The sequence below is a fragment of the Euphorbia lathyris genome, chromosome 7 (genome assembly GCF_963576675.1).
Source record: "Euphorbia lathyris chromosome 7, ddEupLath1.1, whole genome shotgun sequence".
In the NCBI taxonomy this organism is placed as follows: Eukaryota; Viridiplantae; Streptophyta; class Magnoliopsida; order Malpighiales; family Euphorbiaceae; genus Euphorbia; species Euphorbia lathyris.
This window is the reverse complement of record NC_088916.1, coordinates 39,256,985-39,279,602: the sequence shown is the minus strand read 5'-3', so window position 1 is coordinate 39,279,602 and position 22,618 is coordinate 39,256,985. Positions and strand designations below refer to the sequence as shown.

The 22,618-nt window shown below is 36.8% G+C and overlaps 1 non-coding gene across 1 annotated transcript; it reads right to left on the bottom strand.

The window, feature by feature from the left end:
• Positions 1 to 240: 240 nt before the first annotated feature.
• LOC136201734 (small nucleolar RNA R71) lies at positions 241 to 347 on the bottom strand. The gene has a single exon (XR_010674076.1). It is a non-coding gene; the product is annotated as a small nucleolar RNA R71 (small nucleolar RNA).
• Positions 348 to 22,618: the final 22,271 nt, after the last annotated feature.

Below are 22,618 nucleotides of genomic sequence, written 5' to 3'. Positions count from 1 at the left end.
ACATTTTATGGGTTACCTAACAAAAATCCTAACACCCATTTGACAAATTTCCTTGAAATTTGTGACACTTTTAAAATACCCGATGTGACTGCCGAAGCAATCAAACTTCGCCTTTTTCCTTTCACTTTGAAGGACAGGGCCAAAGAATGGTTAACTTCGATGTCAGGCGCAACATTTGCAACTTGGGAACAATTAGCCCAAGCGTTTTTATCGAAATATTTTCCTTTAGCAAAAACCGCAAGAGTCATAAATGAGTTAACATCTTTTTCTCAAAATGATAATGAAACTCTTTATGAAACTTGGGAACGTTTTAAAGAACTTCAACGCTTATGCCCACACCACCAATTGCCCGCTGAACTTTTAATGCAAACATTTTATAATGGATTAAATCCTACAACTAGAGGTTCATTAGATGCTATGTCGGGAGGGCTATTCATGAAGAAGACATCAGCCCAAGCAAGGGAACTTTTGGAGGAAATGGCAATCAACAGCAGTATGTGGCCCGCGAAACATGGACATATACCAGTGGCGAAACCATCATCCTCAAACACATCATCGGTTAAAGGTATAGTGAATCTTGATCCAGTTGCAATGTTACAAGCCCAATTTTTTGCCTTATCGGCACCATGCGATTCTAATGGTAATCCAATCCAAACGGATGTGGATTATGAAGGTATGAGCGAGATTGAACAGGTAAATTTTGTCCAATGGCAAAACCAAACCAATAACCCTTATTCTAATACTTATAATCCTGGATGGAGAAATCATCCTAACTTTAACTGGAAAGATAATAATAATAATAATAATAATGTAAATGTTAATCAAAATCATACCAATAATTATCAAAATCAATCAAGAGATACGATTAGAACTTTATCTTCCAAAATCGACAAATTTATAGATGCTATGAGTGGAAAAATAAGTAATCACGACGATGGTTTTAAACGGATCGAGAATAAATTCGACCAGCTTATTAAAAACCATTCATCTAGCATCCATAATTTGGAGGTTCAAATTGGACAAATTGCTAAATCAATTCCATCTTGAAAAGAGGGAAGTCTTCCCAGCCATACGGAAGAAAAGCCGAAAGAGCATGTAAAGGCTATCACTCTTCGTTCAGGGAAAAATTACTTAGGTCCGGAAATGCCCGGAGATCCAACTTTACCAGGAACTGATTTACCAAAGTCCAAAGAAGATACATCAAACACAAAAAGTTCACCAATTGACTCAAGTACAAAAACTTTTGTACCCAAACCACCTTTTCCACACAAAGTCCGAAATAAGGACTATGACAAACAACTTTTAAAGTTTTTAGATAAACTTAAAAATTTGCACATTAATTTGACGTTTATAGATGCGATTACGCAAATTCCTAATTATGGTAAGTTCTTAAAAGATTTAATTTCAAAGAAAATTAGTTGGGAAGGAATTTCATCCATTTCATTAACTGAAGACTGTAGTTCGATAGTGTCGAGTAATTTGCCTACTAAACTCAAAGATCCCGGATGTTTTACTATTCCATGTAAATTTGGAGATATTGAATTCTCAAGTTGTCTTTGTGATTTAGGAGCAAGTATAAACTTAATGTCGTTGTCTATTTTTAATAAGTTAGGTTTAGAAGAAGATATCAAACGTACCAATATGGTTTTGCAATTAGCGGATCAAACCACTAAGAGACCATATGGTATAATTGAGGATGTTTTAGTTAAAGTTGACAAATTTATTTTTCCTACCGATTTCGTTATATTAGATTTTGCATATGACGTTAATTGTCCACTGATATTTGTTAGACCGTTTATGAACACGGGACGTGCTCTAGTTGATGTGTCGGAAGGGAAAGTAGTGCTAAGGATATGAGAAGATAAGATTGAGTTTGATATGAACAAAGCGATGAAATATCCTATGGAGGAATTCGCTTGTATGAAACTTGACTTAGTTGAAAAATGTGTCAATGATATTATTCAAAAAGAAGAAATAATAGAACCTATAATGGGTGAAGAATTAGAAGATAAGGACCCAGAGCCTTTGATTCGAGAAGATGGACCAGTTCCGCCTTCAGTTGTAATACCCCCTAAATTAGAACTTAAAGAGTTACCAAACCATTTGAGGTACGCTTTCTTAGGCAAAGGCGATTCTCTACCTATAATTATCTCTAACAAATTAACAAATGTTCAAGAAGAAAAATTGAAAGAAGTTGTTAGAAATAGGATAGGAAGTATGGGATGTCAAATTTTAGACTTAAAAAGAATTAATCCTAGTATTGTAATGCACAGAATTCACTTAGAAGAAGATAAGCCACCTAAAGCGGATAGGCAAAGACGCTTAAATCCGAACATGAAAGAAGTAGTAAAAAATGAGATTACTAAACTTTTAGACAATGGAATTATTTATCCTATCTCGGATAGTGAATGGGTTAGTCCAATCCATTGTGTACCTAAAAAGGGAGGCATAACTGTTGTAAGGAATGACGAAGGTGAATTAATACCTACGCGAACCACCACCGGTTGGAGGGTTTGCATAGATTATAGGAACCTAAACAAAGCAACCAGGAAAGATCATTTTCCTCTACCTTTCATCGATCAAATGATCGAAAGGATAGCAGGTCATACTTTCTATTGTTTTCTAGATGGTTACTCCGGATTCTTTCAAATTTATATTTACCCGGATGACCAAGATAAAACAACCTTCACATGTCCTTATGGAACCTTTGCATATAGGAGAATGCCCTTTGGTCTATGTAATGCACCAGCAACATTTCAACGTTGTATGACTGTAATTTTTAACGATTTCATTGAAGATGTCATGGAAGTTTTTATGGATGATTTTTCAGTTTACGGAGATTCTTTCGATGCATGTTTAGGAAATTTGGATAAAGTTTTGTCTAGATGTGAAGAAACGAATTTAGTTTTAAACTGGGAAAAATGTCATTTCATGGTTGACGAAGGAATTGTTTTAGGTCATAAAATATCTGAAAAAGGATTAGAAGTGGATAGAGCAAAAACTTCAGTGATAGAAAAATTACCCCCTCCAACTACTGTTAAGGGAATAAGGTCATTTTTAGGACATGCAGGTTTTTACAGACGATTTATAAAAAAACTTCTCTGTAATTTCCAAACCACTTACTAATTTACTCATGAAAGACTCAACCTTTGATTTCAATGAAGATTGTGTTAAAGCTTTCGAAACATTGAAAGCAACTTTAGTCAGTGCACCCATAATTGCTAAACCCGGTTGGGATTTACCTTTTGAAATCATGTGTGATGCAAGGGACTTAGCCGTCGGATGTGTTTTAGGTCAAAGGAAGGATAAGAAACTTCATGTTATTTATTATGCCAGTCACACGCTATCCGGTGCACAATTAAATTATACCACAACCGAGAAAGAAATGCTAGCTGTAGTTTTTGCATGTGATAAGTTTAGGTCATACCTGTTAGGATCTAAAGTTATTATTTATACCGATCACGCAGCTTTAAGGTATCTATTTGCTAAAAAAGATGCAAAACCGCGTCTGATTAGATGGGTTCTTTTATTACAAGAATTTGATATAGAAATTATAGACAAAAAGGGAGTAGAAAACCTTGTCGATGATCATCTATCAAGACTTGAAGATGAAAATGGTCCTATATGTGAAACTATCGGTATACGAGATGATTTCCCTGACGAATATCTCTATCAGATAAAAAGTGTCATGTCACCATGGTATACGGATATAGTTAATTATTTCGCAGCTAACGTTGTTCCAGAAGGGTTAAATTTCCAGCAAAAGAAAAAATTCTTTTCTGATGTTAGACAGTATTTTTGGGAAGATCCTTTCTTGTTCAAAACTTGTGGTGATGGTATGATTAGGAGATGCGTTAGTGAAAATGATTACGGGTCTATAATGTTAGAATGTCATTCTAGCTCTTATGGAGGGCATAACGGCGTTAGTAAAACAGTGGCTAGGATATTAGAATGTGGATTTTTTGGCCTACATTGTTTAAGGATGTTCGTTCATTTATTATTCGTTGTGACAAATGTCAAAGAATCGGGAATTTAGGAAGGAAAGATGAGATGCCTCTCATAAACATGTTAGAAGTTGAAGTCTTCGACGTGTGGGGTATCGATTTCATGGGTCCTTTTCCCCCTTCTTTTGGTAAAACTTATATTTTAGTAGCCGTCGATTATGTTTCGAAGTGGGTTGAAGCAATTGCAACCCCTACAAATTATGCTAAGGTTGTTGTTAATTTTCTTGAAGATATATTTTGTAGATTTGGATGCCCTAGAATCATGATAAGTGATGGAGGTACCCATTTCATAAACCGAAGTTTTGAAACACTTATGAGAAAATATGGAGTACACCACCGCGTATCTACGCCATACCATCCTCTATCGAATGGTCAGGCGGAAATATCAAATAGAGAACTCAAATGGATTCTAGAGAAGATAGTTTCGTCTTCAAGAAGAGACCGGTCTTGTAAACTTAACAATGCATTATGGGCATACCGTACTGCATTTAAAACACCAATAGGAATGACACCGTACCGATTAGTGTATGGAAAAGCATGTCATTTACCAGTAGAATTAGAGCATAAAGCCTATTGGGCTATTAAAGCACTTAACTATGATTTGCAACAAGCAGGTAAGAAACGTTTGCTCAGCTTAAATGAGTTGGATGAATTACGTCATTTATCTTACGAAAATGCAAAAATATATAAAGAAAAAGTGAAAAAATGACACGACGCTAAGATTAAAGTCAAATGCTTTAGCATTGGAAGGTGCTGTTATTTAATTCACGAGTCCGATTGTTTCTAGGTAAACTTAAGTCCAGATGGACAGGACCATATTTAGTCGTTAAAACATTCGACTATGGATCTTTAGAACTTGAAGGACCTAACGGAGTTCGCTTTAAGTTTAACAGTAATAGATGCAAAATTTATTATGAAAATGCTCCAATTAAGGAAATTGAGTTCATAACAAAATTTCATGAAGATTAATTCGTTAATTTTTTTGTACTTCTTTCTTTTTGTTTTTGTTTGAATTTTTATTAGTTTAGATTTTTAGTTTTATTTTATTTTATTTTTACACATGTCATTTTTATGATTTTTCGTTATTAGATGAATTTATATTAAGTTTTAGATACGTGAAAATATATTTAAGTCATGTTTTTAATCAGATTTTAGGTTAATAGTTCGAATTAGAAGAAAATCAGTGATTCTCAGTCGAGAATTTAGAATTCTCAGTTGAGAACACTTTCAAATTTGTCTAAGAAGGTAAGAGATTTTCTGAACTTACCGAGAATTTATATTCTCGACCGAGAATCAAAAAATTGGGGGTTCGACGCCTGATTTCCGAGAGGAAATCAGCGTGTCGCGACCGAGAATCGGGATTCTCGGTCGCGACACGGGTGTTTTCTGCACCATCAGACATGTTTCTTCTTCCTCCTGCAGACACAACCATTCAAACTCGAAAAATTGAGTTTCTTCAACTCCAAAATGTCTGATTTTATGCCTTTTCACATCAAAACGACATCTTCTTTCGTCCTATGATTCCTATAAATAAATCAAAGAGGTTCAAATTTCTGTTACTACTTTTCTATTCATCTCTGTCAGACACATATCTAATATTCTCAAAACACCATTTTCAAACAAAGTTCCAGAAACATTTTTGTTCCTCAAAACCATGACTACCAAACACAAAACTTCCAAACAGATTACTGCTTCGCGCAATAAGCGTCCTGACTTATCAGAACGCTATGGTGCGCCATTTCCTATATACAATTATGACGAAGGCAGATGCTACTACAGACTTCACTATAAGTTCTTCGTTGGCATGCTGTATATGGACGAGTTCTTAAATGATGAACTCAGGATCAGCAATAATATGAATCGCTATCTAGAGAGATTAGGATGGACCAAGTTCGCCCATATGAGGTTTCCTATTATTGGAGACTGGATTCTCGAATTTTTCTGTACAGTACGTTTTGTGAACAAGCGACGGGTGCGTCTCAGTTTTCATAGAGATGGCGAAACCTTTACATTTGGATACCCTGAATTACATGCCTGGTTTGGTTTTCCCCCGAGGGATACAACCAAACATCATCCTGGCAGAGATACGACATCCAGAGATATATGGAGGATGCTAACAGGATTTTGGCGTTTCAATCCTCGTCTCGCCTACAACCAATCCATCAACTCCAATTCGATGTTGTACTTACACAAATTTCTGTGTCACAGTTTGTTCAGACGCACATTTAGTAGTGTTGTCAAAGACACGGATTTATATGTCCTTGGAGATATTTTCCAAGGCAATACAGTTGATACCTCCAAAATTTTAATGGAAGGTCTTGTTGCCGCTTCTCGATCCAAGGATAAGAAGATTGGTTTCGGCAATACCATATGTGGGATAACTCTCGGGGCCAAGGGGACTATTTCTGTTCCTTGGAGCGATGCTGAATCCTTTCCAACATTGGACTATGAGTTCTTGGAATATGAAGGCCTCGTGAAACGTATCTTTAGGACAGGCCTGCGTTTTCTTTCTACACCAGAACGTCAAGCTTTCGTGAAGTTGAAATTAGAGCGTTATAGGGCTAGGCGAATCCCAATTGATAGGGATGAGTATTTAGAGTAGTTTAAGTTTGTTTTGATTTTAAGTTTGTAAATATGTGTATGTTTTGTATATATTAAGTTTTTCTTTGTATTTATGTTTTGTTTCATTTCGTACATATATTGTTGTTCAATAAAAATTTCACTTCATTTTTAGTTCATTTCTTAGTTTGATTTTTGGTTTATATATATTTGTTCCATTGTTTATGCGATAATGAGTCACTCTGTATTAAATCCATTTCATGCTGATCAATTCTAATCATTCTTGCCTATATGAAGATGATAATGTTTTTAATGAACTTATATGATCTTTAATAATTAACACATGTATCCATAATTTCATCAAATTATATATCTGAATCATACTTAATCCATTTAATTTTGTTTAACAGATTAAGGTTTTAAAATCAATAAATAAAATACATGAACTTGTATTTATTTCATTTAAGATGATTCATTTCACTTATATGCTTTAATGTACATTAATGATTCATTAAATCTCATTAAGGTACTTATGTCTCATTATTTTTCAATTAATAAGGATAAACCTCTGGTTTCCTTGTAATTAATGCTTTATCATTTATGTTTTTAAGTACAGGTACAATTTTAATTAGGTTCAGGACATAATTGCTCAAGAAATTGCACGAACGGGGTCAAAATGCGCGAATATAAGCCACCAGGGGCCGATTCTCGGTCGAGAATTATTAATTCTCGGTAAGTTCAGCGAAAACAGGCCAATTTCAGAGCCAAACATTCTCTGAAATTGCCGTGTCGCGACCGAGAATCCGGATTCTCGGTCGTGACACGCGTGCTGTAGGCGTGGGAATTCCGAATTTTTGCACTAAATTAAGCTTATTCCTATTCCTAATCTACCTATAATTCACTCTATTTCAACCCTATAAATACCTATTCCTTACACAAACATCACATCACCTCAAATTCTACCCAATCCCTTACTCTAAAATCTTCCCAATACACTACTTTACCTCTTCCCAATTTATTCATCACTATTCACAATCAATTACCCCTTCATCTACCTTCTCTTTCATTCAATTAAACCTTTCAATTCCCAACTCATCTTCAACCTTTGGTTTTTCTCTCTTCATCTCTTCTTCTCTATTTTGAAAACCTAAAAACCACAATCATGCCTAGAACAAAGCGTGTCGGTCATAAGCCACAAGTTACGGAAGCAAATCGCCTTCGTGTGCATTGCGGGGCTTATTTTGACATAGCTTTCGAGGAAGAGGCGAATCATTTCACTCATTTTTCCAATTCCAAAAGGGAGTTTGTGGACATGCATTTCCTTGACTTTGATTCGGTAAGAGAGTTAAATTTCTCTACTCGAATTAATGCTTTCATTGAGACTTTAGGTTGGGAAACGTTTGTTTCAATGCGGTTTCCTCGCATTACGGAATATATTGTGGAGTTTTTGGTTACTTTGCAACTTGATAAGAGGAAGACTTCCATCACTTTTCGAAATAATGGTGTGACTTACACCATAGATTATGAAGCCATGGGAAATATGTTTGGTTTTCCTATAAGTGATTTCTATGACAAGCCTAGGGATTTTGATAATGACACAATTTGGAACACTCTTTCGGGTCAAGCATACTTTAATTCGAAAAACACTTCAAGTAAAATGATTAGGGATAATTGTGTATTTTTCTTTCACAAATTCTTGAGTTTTTCGTTGTTTGGTCGTGTTGAGAGCTCCAAAATTCAAGTTAGGAATTTATTCGTTCTTGATTGCTTGTTTAAAGGTTTAAGGGTTGATAGCATTGGTATGCTATTTGATTTGTATCGTGCTTCGAGGGCTCACACCATTCAAGTCTCTCTCGGTAATTTTATTACCGCTATTGTTTTGGGTGCTTGTGGAGAGTTGGCCGATTATGATATGTCTTCCTACCATGGATATGTGCCAATTTTGACTATTTCAGCTCTTGAGCGAGCTCACTTATTTCTTACTTCGGTTCCTCCCGTCTTTATTTCTTATGAGTCACATATTGCCCATCTTCGTGGTAATATTGGAGGAGGAGCTTAGAGTTCACAATTTGTAGGCCCCGAAGAAGGAGGAGAGGCGGAAGAAGCGGAAGATGCACCACAAGCACAACCATAACCCCAAGCACCTCATGATGATGATCCGGCTGATTTAAGACGGATTTTGAACCAAATCAATTCACACAATCGCCAAATGAATTTACGGATTGATGATTTGGTAGAAAACAATATGGTGATGAATGACAACCTCAACAACTTAAGGAGGGAGCACAAGTCTACCCGTCGTCGGATGCTTTCATTTTTCCGTCGACAAAACGTTGAGACCACACCGTCTCCAACGGATTCACCTCCACATGATTAGGTTTTATCTAGTCTTTTCTCCATTTATTTATCTTGATTTGTTATCTTGAATTAAAGTTTGGTACAATGTTTCTATTTTATATTATGTTTAGTACATTTTGCTTATCTTATGATGGATGATTTGATAATTTTTCTTTCTTAATCCGTATGATTTATTTCGTACTAATTTTTCGTGTTTTATCCATTTTTGCACCAATGAGGACATGGTCCAAATTAAGTGTGGGAGGAGATATTGCATATATCGTTTTATTACACGTACGAATGAATGCAACGAATAAAAATAATTTTTAAGTAACATTTATAAATGCAACACTTGTCAAATGCAACATATATTGCAACACAACTTATTTAAACATTATTTTTCATACACTTTACATTTTCATATAATTATAAATTAATCATAAGTTCAATTTTCACCAAATGATTATTTTTAGGTTATCATTATCGTTAGAAATGATATTTCTATACGGGCAACATTTTTCATATTTTTCACAAATCTCCGAAACGATTTTAAAGTAAAAACGTCTCAAGTAAATGTATTTAAGTAAATAAATTCTTTATTTCAATCTCTATTTTATATCATGAAATTATGATACAATAAATCTTATTTTCAATTTTCAATTAGGTTTATAGGCATTGAATTGAACTAACAATTTTTAGCTCGGTTTGATTTTCGTCTTACATTAACACCAATTGAAGTTTTTAAGGAAACTTTAGTCATAATACATGTTGAATTTTAAGTCAATATAGGATGAATGTTGTCACGGGGTTATATTTTCGAACCCGTGCGGCACTTAACGCTTGCTATCAAAGTCGCTAAGTAAGCCTAATTGAGCTTGTACGTGGTGGGCAAGAGTGAAATAGGGCTGATGGACTTAGTGAGTTTGGGAGAAAGAAATGGGACAAGAGAGTTTTGCTAAGAAAGCTTTTGTATTGCTTCAATAGCTAATGCAACAGATTTCGTATCATATGTTACAAATGAGAGGGGTGGCCTATTTATAGTTGTGGCACCGCCTCAATGTGTGGCTATTATTTACAAGCCTAGAAGATTCTATACAATTCCTTAATAAAATCTTGGCCTAGGAGATTCTAGAGAAATCCGTAGCTAAGGCAACGCTTCTCCATCTATGGCAACGCTTCTAGAAGATTCCGGATAGCAACGCTTTCCTTCCTCTGATGCAACGTTCCAGAAGCTTCCATGTCTCCTTCCGGCCCAGCCCAACAATTCCTGCACAGTGCTTGGCCCAGCCCGCAGCTGTTCGGGCCTGCCCATTTCCTACGGGCCCAGTCTTTCGCCCATAGGCCTAAACCGAGGTTAAATTGGGCTGTTCCTGGCCAGTTGCCTTCCAAGCTGGCCCAACTCGTTTCCTTAGCCCATTTTGGCTAAGATCAGGCCCAAGTATCATGCACTTAGGCACAAAATTATAGTGGCAAAATTTAGGGCGTGACAATGTGCTATATTTTTTCTTTTTCCCAAGTTACAATTTTATAACTTATGTTAATTAAATCAAGTAGTCAAATTCTTAACTTTTGGCCACGATTGAGACCAACCTTATCACAATCGAGGTATGAAAGGAAAGAATAATTAAGTACCGTTTACTTTTGGCCACGATTGCGACCACCCTTATCACAATCGAGGTATGGAAGGAACGTTTAAAAACAAAAATTAAGCGTGTTTAAGTTTAAAGTAACGATTGCGTCCACCCATGGCATGGTCGGTACCTCTTAAGCAAACACAAAGCAAATAAAATGCATATTAAGTTACGATCGAGACCACCCTTATCTTGGGCGCAACTAAGCAAATAATTAACCCAAATACTTATTCATTTAATATAATTCATATAATAGTTTAGGTCTTGGGAAAGGAAATTTTGTGCTTTGAAATGCCTTGAGACGAAAGACTCAATAACATGCGTGCTTATATCGTCCCGAATACTTCAATTCAAAAATTGAAAAATACAAGACGAATGATATATCGCCTTTATATTAGTTAGTTTGATATTTTGCGTATAAATTTGCCATGCGAAGTTAGTCTTTATAATCCATTTTTATAACTTTTTCAGAAGCCGATAGCCGTCCCGAAGGGAAGCTAGGCTAAAGATAATCTAACTCCCACGAAGTGGGGCATGGTTTGTTCTCTTTATGCAGAAAATTTTGTCCTAATTGAAATGGCAAAAATGTCAACAAATAGACAGAATTTCCCAAATAGCAGTTTAGAGAAAAGTCGGCCAACATGAAGAGTTCTGATCAATTATTCAATAAATCCAGATGGCTCCCGAAGGGAGAGTAGGATTTTATAGCTCAAGTAGATTGCTTGATGAGAGTAGTCAACTGATGAGACGGGTCGTTGAAGAGACCTACAACCTGAGATCGTCGAAGGGATCCACAACTATAGGTCGCTGAAGAGACCTACAATCTAGGATCGTTCAAAAGATCCAAAACTACAGATCGTTCAAGAGACCTACAAATTGAGATCTCTGAAGAGATCAACCACAATAGGTCGTTCAAGAGACCTACAAACTAAGATCATTGAAGAAATCAACCATACCATGTCTTTTAAGAGACCTACAAACTGAGATTGCTGAAGGGATCCACAAATACAGGTTGTTAAAGAGACCTATAATCCAAGATCGCTGAAGGGATCCACAACTATAGGTCGTTGAAGAGACCTACCACCTCAGATCGCTGGAGAGATCAATCAATACAGATCATTGAAGAGACCTACAACCCGAGATCACTGAAGAGATCAATTACTACAGATCATGGAAGACACCTACAATTTGGGATCCCTCAAGAGATCCAAATCTACAGGTTGTTGAAGAGACCTACAACCTGAGATCATTGAAGGGATCCACAACTTTAGGTCGCTGAAGAGACCTACAATCTAGGATCATTCAAGAGATCCAAAACTACATATCGTTCAAGAGACCTACAAATTGAGATCGCTGAAGAGATCAACCACAACAGGTCGTTCAAGAGACATACAAACTAAGATCGTTGAAGAAATCAACCATACCAGATCGTTCAAGATACCTACAAACTGAGATTGCTGAAGGGATCCACAAATACAGGTCGTTGAAGAGACATATAATCTGAGATCGCTGAAGGGATCCACAACTATAGGTCGCTGAAAAGACCTACAACCTTAGATCGCTGAAGAGATCAATCACTACAGGTCATTGAAGAGATCTACAACCCGAGATCACTAAAGAGATTAATTACTACAGATCGTGGAAGACACCCTACAATCTGGGATCACTGAAGGGATCCACAACTATAGGTCGATGAAAAGACCTACATTCAACTCAGTAAGCCCGATAACGTTTTCGGAACGGAAAATAATACATCGACAAATCAGTAAGCCCGGTAACGTTTTCGGAATGCAAAACAATACATCGGCAACTCGGTAAGCCCGGTAACATTTTTGGAATGGAAAACAATACATCGACAATTCATGTCATTCTTGGAATAGGGAACGACATTCAACTCAGTAAGCCCGTTAACATTTTCGGAATGAGAAGCAATACATCGGCAATTCATGTCGCTCTTGGAATGGGGAACGACATTCAACTTAGTAAGCCCGGTAACATTTTCGGAATGGAAAACAATACATCGGCAAATCAGTAAGCCTGGTAACGTTTTTGGAATGGAAAACAATACATCGGCAATTCATGTCATTCTTGGAATGGGGAACGACATTCAACTCAGTAAGTCCGATAATGTTTTCGGAATGGAAAACAATACATCGGCAATTCATGTCATTCTTAGAATGGGGAACGACATTCAACTCATAAGCCCGGTAACGTTTTTGGAATGGAAAATAATACATCGGTAATTTATGTCATTCTTGGAATGGGGAACGACAATCTTATCATGGAGTCTAGTCACGTTCTCGGAATGGGGAACGATATCACTCTCAGTAAATCTGGTAACGTTTTCAGAATGGAAAACAATACACCAACAATCGCATGGCCCGCAATCACTTCGACTCCAGGTTAGTATTTACTTTATCCTACTTTGTTCCATTACCCACATTTTGCTTCAGCCTCTTCAAAGTAGGGGGCAAATCACCGTTTTTTAAAACATTTATCTTGAAATTAGTTTTCTTTCAAAATGCACACAATTCAGAAAGTATGACAAAGTAGGGGCAGCTATAGACATCGGAGTCGTAGCCCTACGATGAAACCTTCAGGGATGATTGGAAAAATACGATGGAAAATGGATCACGAAAAAATCCCCATTAAGAAGTCCAGATCAACTCTTCCCCATCCAAAACCAAAAATTCAAGAGAGCTAAAATGAGTTTTAGGATATCTTAGTGGGTCGTGCCCCCCAAGAGTGCCGTAACGCACTTTTCCGGACTCAATTCGGAGGTCTAATGAATAAGTTATGACCAGATGAAGTTTCGGGTGAAATTCGGGATGAAGATAGGTAAATACCTTAGTTTGGGTAATTTTTATTCTTAGGTTGTTGGATATTAAAATGTTCGTCTCGTCAAAACGAGTCCAACGCAACAAGAATCGTCGAAATCAGAGCTCGTTAAGGACAGTTTTGAAGCTAAAATACACCCGAGAAATGGGGCAAACATGGTGCCACATGTCGGCGCATGATTGGCACGCACCTGACACGTGCCAGCGCGTCAGTGCTGACGCGTGTCAGCAGCTGGTCCCTTTATCTTTAATTTTAAGAAAAAAGATTCAAATTAAAACCTTATTAATTAGGTTGCGGCGGAACCTTTGGGGAAAAGGTTAAAAATCCCTTTTAGCCCCTGCCTCATTTCATTAATTCTAAAACTGACCCCGAACCCTAATTAAAATCTTTAAATAGCAGCTCTTAGACAAAGTTTAAGAGGACGAAAATTATACCAAAAATTAGCGAAGCTCTCCCAAAACACTCCGAATAAAATATTGTTTCAGAGAAACCAAAACCCGTATTCCATTATTCTTGATTTTCCAATCATCCCACAACCTAGGTAAAGGTTTCTGAGGGACAAATCTTGTCTATTGGTTCTATTTTTACACCGTAAAATCTTATTTGTTCATCCCTATTTCTCTTTTTATTTGTCTAATATGATTTTTTATTATCTATGAAGGTGTCAAACATATTTTCCGTATATAGTTGATGCCTAAATAGGTTTAAATTAACCCTAAAGCAATGATTTACCAGTTAAATCACTTGTTTTGATCCTTTTTATTTGTTCAATTAACTTGTTTTATTTTTGTACAAATCTGACATTAATAATATTACCAGTTAATATTATTGATTCGATTGTTTTATTTTTTTCTTCATAACGATGATTTGGGGTAAACGAACCAATTCGAGATAAATATCTCATGGTCATTTTACTACCAATACTTATAAAAATCTTCTTTTTTTTATCTCTTTCAATCTCTAATGTAAATAACTTTTTTGATTTATTCCCTTTAGTCCCTGATTAGGATCTTTCTATTTTATTCACTTCAGTCCCTGAAATAAATAACTTTCTGATTTATTCATTTTAGTCCCTGAAATAAATAACTTTCTTGTTTGATCACTTTAGTCCCTGATTACACTTTTTGTTTTATTCATTATAATCCCAAAAATAAATAACTTTCATTCTATTCATTTTGGCCCCTGATTTAATACTTTTTAGTTTATTCATTTTGATTCCTGTAAGTATGTTTTCTATTATTAGCATGTTTAAATCAATTAATCTTATGTTAATTATTTTTTAGCATTATTTCCACAAGTTAGTATTTTATTTAAACTATTAGAAGTTACTAATGTGTGTTTTGTGGAGTTTCGTGGCAAACGGAGTTGAAAAAAATGAGAAATAAATCAAGTAAAGTAGCAGGTCCTTCTGACAGATATTCTGTGAATTCCGTCAGAAAACGGAAATAGGCCATTCCAAGCCTTCTGATACGAATCTGTGACAAAACTCTTCTGTCAAAAATGCTAAAACTCTCTTTTTCTCAATATTCTCTTAATTATTTGCTTCTAACCCGGATTTTGCAGGTTTTATTAAATAATTAAATATGGTTGAAGACCCGGGGATGCCCGGATGTATTTGTAATTTAATTAATTAATTTGTACCCATTTTGTATAATTGTTTGACTTGATTTGAGAATTTTCATTTATTCGTGCTATTTTTCATACAAAACAAAATAAGCTTTTCTTAAAAGAATTTTAAATCTAAAGGAATAATGTGATTAGCCTGGTAAGACTCGGAATGTTAAGTAGGAGGCCGGTAGGTTCACCGGGCGTTTTGGGGGTGCCTAACATCTTCTTTCGAGAGGATATTAACCTTCCCCAAAGTGTACCAAATTTCCCGAACCCGCTTGCTTCCCGCAAGGAATCTCGGTAACATTTCCCAAACCTTGTTTGGATGGCAACTCTCATTCTCCGGTGCCGACCCTGTCAAAAATGCATCGTGATCTCAATTGGGCCCCGAGCCCAAAACAGTTGTGTCGTCAACGGTTCTCCCCATCGCTTGCGATGAGGCGCTGAATCTAAAACAACATTCACATGTTCGTTTTTAAAGAAACGCGTCCGTTCGATTGGATAAGAACGCCTCTTCGCAGCAGACACGTTCCTTAGACCCGACTCCTCAACATCTATAAATAGAGAGTTGATAGGATATATTGAAGAGAAGATTTAGTACAGAATTAATGTAGAAATTCTGAGTCAAGCAATTCAGAGTTAGAAGTTCGATTTTGTAAAAGCAATATGATGTACACACATTGTTTATCAAATAATTACAAACTCAGTAGCATTTAGATTTAGATTAAGATCAGTTTATATTAGTTTACATTTTTCTAGTAGATAGACCAGTCTCTATTCCGAAGATTCAGCGAGAAGAATAAGTAGAGGATTTGACCCAGGAGCTTGACAAACTCTAATCGAGGTTCAAGGAAAGGATTGACAACCCGTTCACTTGAAAGTCGACGAAAGCTTCCATGCTTTTTGTTCTCTGTAAACTTGTATCAAATTCATACTTCATCTAATAAAGTTTATGCAATTCAATAGATTTTTATGTAGCACTTCTGTAATTGATCCGAAGTGAGTTCTGGTGTTTTCATTAAAACGTAGCTGAATTCAATATCTTTACAAGGAAACTTTGTTGAACACTTAGGCAAATTAATTCTTAAGTATATGAGTATTAATTTGGTTAAGGTGGCAATCTAACCCGACCGTAGGAGGATTGTCTACGGTTCAAAGCCTTTTAATTTAAAGAGTTTACGTTATTACATTTTTATAATTTATACAAAGTTTAAAGTTGCTTTCTTTGCTTAATGCAAACGAAAACATTTATTCTCTTTTTCTAAACACTAAGCGTTTCTGTCTTGTAAATTCATACTAAAAACAGAATTGATTTCTAACATTCTACATACTCTAATCTAATTCTTATTCTATCAATTTCAAACCCAAATCCAATTAAACGATTTTCCATATTATAAACCTCAAACGCGAATCAAACTGAATTAAAATAAGTTTTCGTTAAAAAACGTTCCCTGTGGGATCGATATCTTTTTATTACTACAAGCGAAACCGTGCACTTGCGGAAATCGCTCAACATTATGCTAGCTATATGAATTTTAAACTATTTCAAATGGATGTCAAAAGTGCTTTTATTAATGGAGTTATAAATGATGAGGTATATGTAAATCAGCCTCCGGGTTTTGAAGATCCCAAACTTCCAAACCATGTTTACAAACTCAAAAAAGCTTTGTATGGTTTAAAATAGGCACCCCGTGCTTAGTATGAACGCTTAACAAACTTCCTTCTGGCAAGAAACTATGTCAGAGGAAAATCCGATACAACCGTATTCATTAAGAGGAAGGGTAAAGATACCCTATTGGCACAAGTGTATGTAGATGACATAATGTTTGGTGCTACTGACGAATCACTTTCTAGATAATTTAGTAAGCAGATGCAAACTGAGTTTGAAACCATGATGGGAGAACTTAGCTTCTTTCTTGGACTTCAAATCAAACAAGGCAAAAATGGAACCTTCATTAGCCAAACCAAGTACACCAAAGAGATATTGAAGAAATATGATATGGAGAACTATAAGCCCATCTCAACACTTATGAGTACTGATAATGTGCTCTCAATAGATGAGGTTGGTAAGTCAGTAGATAGTAAGTTGTACAGAGGTATGATTGGCTCTCTACTTTATCTTACTGGCAACAGGCCAGATATTCAATTCTATGTATGTTATTGTGCTAGATATCAAGCTAACCCTAAGGAGTCTCATTACATAGCTGTAAAAAGAATCTTTAGGTATTTGCAAGGTTCTGTGAATGCGGGTTTATGGTATCCCAATACCTCTGAGTTCACTCTTTTGGGATATACGGATGCTGACTATGGACGAGACAAGCTTGAACGAAAAAACACTTTCGGAGGATGTCATTTTCTCAGAAGCAGTCGTCTTGGTACAACAAGAAGCAATCCTCTATAGCCCTTTCGACCACAGAAGCTGAGTACATTGCTGCTGGAAGCTATGTTACTCAAGTCCTCTGGATTAAGCAACAGCTTGAAGATTTTGGATTAAAGACAAATACTATTGAAGTCATGTGTGATAACAAAAGCACTATTGATCTATCCAAAAATCCAATCCAGCATAGCAAGATGAAGCATGTCAGCATAAGGCATCACTTCATCAGAGATCATGTCCTTAAAGGAGAAATTAAGCTGATCTATGTACCGTCAGAAGAACAGCTTGCTGATATCTTCACCAAACCTCTAACACGAGAACAATTATGTGCTTTAAGAGAAGCAATAGGTATGTTCAATCCTCTTCAATAGCTTTGAGTATAAATGTGCTTCTGAATAAAACCTGTTTGCATGCTACATGTCTCTTCTAAGTTAATGCCACGTCTCCTAAGGTTAACACGCATATTTAATCTAGTCACTAGGATGACATCACCTTCATAATTAAGGATGGCTAAAAACGCATACGTCGTCACTGCATTAATGTCAGAATCTAGACCAAATTCCTCATTTTTCTCTTTACGCTTAATATTTCTACTCATATTCTCTCTCTTTCTCTCTCGAATTCTGCAACCCAATTCATCTTCATCATCTGTTCTTCAAGTTCTTCATTTTCCATGACTTCCAAAGATGATAGAACCTCCTCCAGTGGCTCTGAAAGTTTGGAGCATGACTCCTCTGACATTAATCCTTCATCTCCTGAGGAACAACAAGTAGACTATGAGGATTCTCTAGAACCTCAATCTCAGGGAAACGAAGAAACCCATAACCAACAAACTGGGAAAACATAAGAACACGAAACCCAGGAAAATCCTAACGAAAATCCAACGGAGAATGTCTCCAAGGAAGAAACTGAGAAACAAGCTCAGAAGAAGAAGAAAAAGAAGGATCAAAAACAAAAATCCCCAGCCCAATACATGCCTATCACAGTCTATCAAGGACTGGATCAAATCAAAAATCCTGTGGTAAATGAATCAAGACACTTCTCTCCTGACCTCTTACAAAACATTGAACCCTTCTGTACGTGGATATCCCAACAGTAGTGGGATAAACTCTTTGCTCTTCTGAGCATCGTGTATCCACGATTGGTCCGAGAATTCTACATCAACCTAAAAACCATAGAGGAAGACGATGACTATCTTACCAGCACAGTCAATGATCAGGAGATAATTGTCACTCCGAAGATGCTGGCAGATCTTCTGAACCTAAAAAATGAAGGCTCCGAGCTTCGTAGGCTTGGTGATGAGAAAAACATCAAAGCCTTTCCGGACAAGTACTGCAAGCCTGAAGGATATCTTGGTGAAATTTTTGCAACACATATCACCAAATTTCTCTTTCCTAAGGCTGGCTCTATGAACTCAGTCTCCAACTTCGAGCAATGCGTAATCTGTCATATGGTCAAAAATAAGCCTCTGAACCTCCCAGTTTTTCTGGTCGGAGCTCTATAAAGATGCACTGTTCAATTGAGCCTTGGCTCACTCATCACTAAGATCCGCCAGCACTACAAGATCAGCTTTGATGGAGAGGAAATTTGCACTGGCAAGGAGATCAACCTTGAGACTCTGAACTCACTGGCTCACAGCAAGGTTCAAGCCCTGCTAAAGCTGCTAAGGCTTATTTGCCAAAACCAAAAGAGCCAAAGGATAAGCCTCTACTATGTCTCCGAAGAAAGGAAAAGGGAGCAAAAGGAAATCTGCTGAAGCAAGACCCTCCAAATCTCTCAAAAGGGATGGAACAAAGAAGGCAGGAGTCAGTACTTCAAAGTTTGCCTCATATGAGGAAACAACTGCTACTGAACAGTGGGACTCTGAGGCGATTCACACTGAACAACCCAGTAAGTCCTCTAAGAGAGCTAGTTTTGAGATCCCAGCTGAGGAACATCCTCCAAAGAAGAAAACTAGCAAAATCCAGCCAATCTCTGCCACTCCTCTGATGATTGCGGTTCCTCAAGACGCACACTTTCTTAAACATCAGAAGAAAGCTGTTGAGGTAAACCCAATCAACTCAGCACCTCTTTCAGCCTCTGCTCCTCATATGATCAATTATCCAGCATGGAAACTGAACACATTTATGCTGAAGGTGAACATTCTGAACCAAATCCCTCTCCTCTACCATTAGGGGTGGGCAAAATAACGGGTAACCAATTACCAAACCTATAACCGAACCAAAGTTTTAGTTTGGTTCGGTTATTTTAACATTCTAGTTCGGTTTGATTTTAATTTTATTTTAGTTTGGTAATTGGTTATCGGTTCGGTTACTGAAAAAATATATTGGTATAACCGATAACCGAACCGAACTTATTATATAAATATAAAAAATATAATTTTATTTTTATATATATAAATAACTTATAAAATATAAAATTCAACCCCTAAAAATATACTTGTATCTTTATATATATAAATTTTGGTTCATTTGTCTTTAATTTCTTCAATTGTAACTTTTATACAATAGCATTATTTGAAAACCAATTAAACAAAAATATACAAAAATTAAATATTAGGAAATTTTCGGTTATTCGATCGGTAACCGAACTGAATTGAATTTTTTTGGTTAAATAAAATTCGGTTACCAATCTTATTCGGTTCAGTTATGAAAATAGCACAAATTTTGGTTTGGTTCAGTTAGTAACCGAACCGAGCCGATGCTCACCCTTATCTACCATCACTTATTATTCCATCTACTGAGCCAGCCACTACTCCCAAATCTAAATCCCCTCAAGCTGAGCCCAAAAAGAGGTATAAAAAGATGAGTGTAAAGCTCCAGGTTAGCTTTGCTGGAATCAATGCCTCTATCCCCGACTCTGACCTCGACCCAGATACTATTGATATTCATTTCCCCAACTTTAACACGGAAGAAAATCTGGCTCCTAAGTCTCAGTCGGAAAATCAAGCCTCTGTTCCTAGCTTCGGGGAACAAGCCACAAATGAAGCCAATGTGGGCACAACCACTGAAAATCAAGCCTCTACTCTAGTTCCTCAAACTACATCTGAGCAAGCTTCTGAGCATCTTGAGGCTCCTACTTCTGGTTTGGATACAAATCCTTTAACTCCACCTTCCTCATCCAATCCACCACCAGATCATAATAAGGACCCAGCCTCTGAGACTCGTTCTGAACCAATCCAGACTCGTTCTGAACCAATCCAAACTCCGCCTACCACTACTATCAATGTCCAATAACAAGCTTCATCTCACTCATTCCTTAATGATATTACTGAAGGACAGAAGCTTCTAGAAGCTGCTTTTGACTTAATTTCGGATATGGCTAAGTCTCATACCTCCACATCCTCCTCATCTGCTCCTTCTACTGAGCCAACTTCCTTGAGCAAGACAATGCAGCTGTTGAATAAGCTCTCTAATATCAAATCTTTCCTCAACACTATTGATGTCTTGGTCTCTCAGCAAAACAGTCACTCTTTTGCTGATCGAATGGCGACACTTCAGCTCATGATGATCCAGCACATGGATCTTCTTGAAGCCAAAATTCAAGCACTTCCTGCCAATGTGCCTTCTACTGAGCAAATCTCTGAACCCCTAACATTTGAATTCCAGCAAAGGAACACTGAGCTTAACAAGGTCCATCAGAACATTAAGTCCTCCTCATCTTCTACTGTTAAGCAACTTTCTGAATCCATCGGGCTTCTAAACATCAACAGAACGGCCATGGAAACATTGGACTATAAGACTTCTGCTATCTATCAACAAAATAATGACACGTTCTGTCACGTGCAGACTTTGGCCAATCAAAATCGCATTCTTGACCATGCGCTTCTGAACATCCACCTGAAGTACACTTCTGCTCTTGATGACTGTGTTGTCTGGCACACCAAAACCTTTCAATTTATCATCAGTTGCATGAGTAGTTCTTGTGTTGTCCCTCCATCGCAAGCTCCTAATTGCCAATTACTCTTTGATGGACTAAACAAAAGCACCAACAAACTTACAGAGTATACTGCACAGCTTATCGCCAGAAGTGTTGGAAGTCATGCCTCTCCTCCGGGTTCTTTTCCCATAACTGATGCTGGCAAAAACGGGGAGAAAACCTCTAAGGATGAACACAAAGCCAAACATGATAAAGTTGCAACCTCTAGACAAGCCTCTATATTTTCAACTCAGCAACAACAATCACAACATCCTCCGAAACCTAAGAAGACCTCTAAAAATGTCCAAGTCAATATCAAACATTAAGTAGATAAGGACTTGTAGTTTGTAGCTTTTTCATAGTGTTGTGCTTATAAACTGTTTAGTCTTATTTGTTGTTTGTTATAGCTGAGTTGTTTATAATACTTCTATCCTTTCCAATATTGCTTTCATGTCTATTGACTCTAATCTTAGACTCTGAACTTATCACTTTAACACATAAGTTATTGACTCTAATCAATCAACACGTAACCTAAAAACAAATCAAAGATAAATATTCCAAGTATGATCCTCTGAACATTGAACAAAGCTCTGAACACTTAATCACTTTAAGACTTTGAGAATCATTCACATAAAGCTCTGATACATGAATCAATCCAATGATGTTAACAACAAAACTCTGAACATTGTTTTGACTTAAGTTTTGTTTCATAGAGATTATATCTAAGTATCAGTATCTTCTTTGATGCGTTTCACATTGAGTAAACATGCTTCTGACTCTAAACTTAATTTTTACTATTGAATGATAAATGTCTAACGCTTATTTTTCTAGTAAAGTAAAATTATTTTTCAAAAACTCAACCCTTACGGGGGAGAACTCAAAAGCTGAGTAAGTTGAGCAACCCATTGGAGAAATGGAAAATCTGACAGATCTGGATGCTATTATAGATGATGTCATGGCTGAAGCTGATCACACTGCTGAGGGTACAGAACCAACCAATGAACCTCAAACTGAGAATCCTTCTACTGTGCCATCTGAGATTGCTAAAGCTGAGAAGAAGAAGAAAAAGGGAGCCTGTTCGAAGGATATTCGTACTGTCCCGAGAAAGGTAAGGCTGATGGAAAGAAACAAGAGGAAAGCTGATCAGGACCCAGATGAGTCAGCTGAGAAGAAACTGAGAACAGAAGCAGAATCTGTTCTTGAGCCCCACATTACCCAAGAGGGGTCTCCACAAAAACAAGCCTCTGTTCCTCCAAGTGAGAAACAAGCCAAAACCCCTGCGAGTCCAAAAGAAGCTCCACTCCCACCTCAAGCTTAAAGCAACTCAGCACCTGAGGTCAACACGC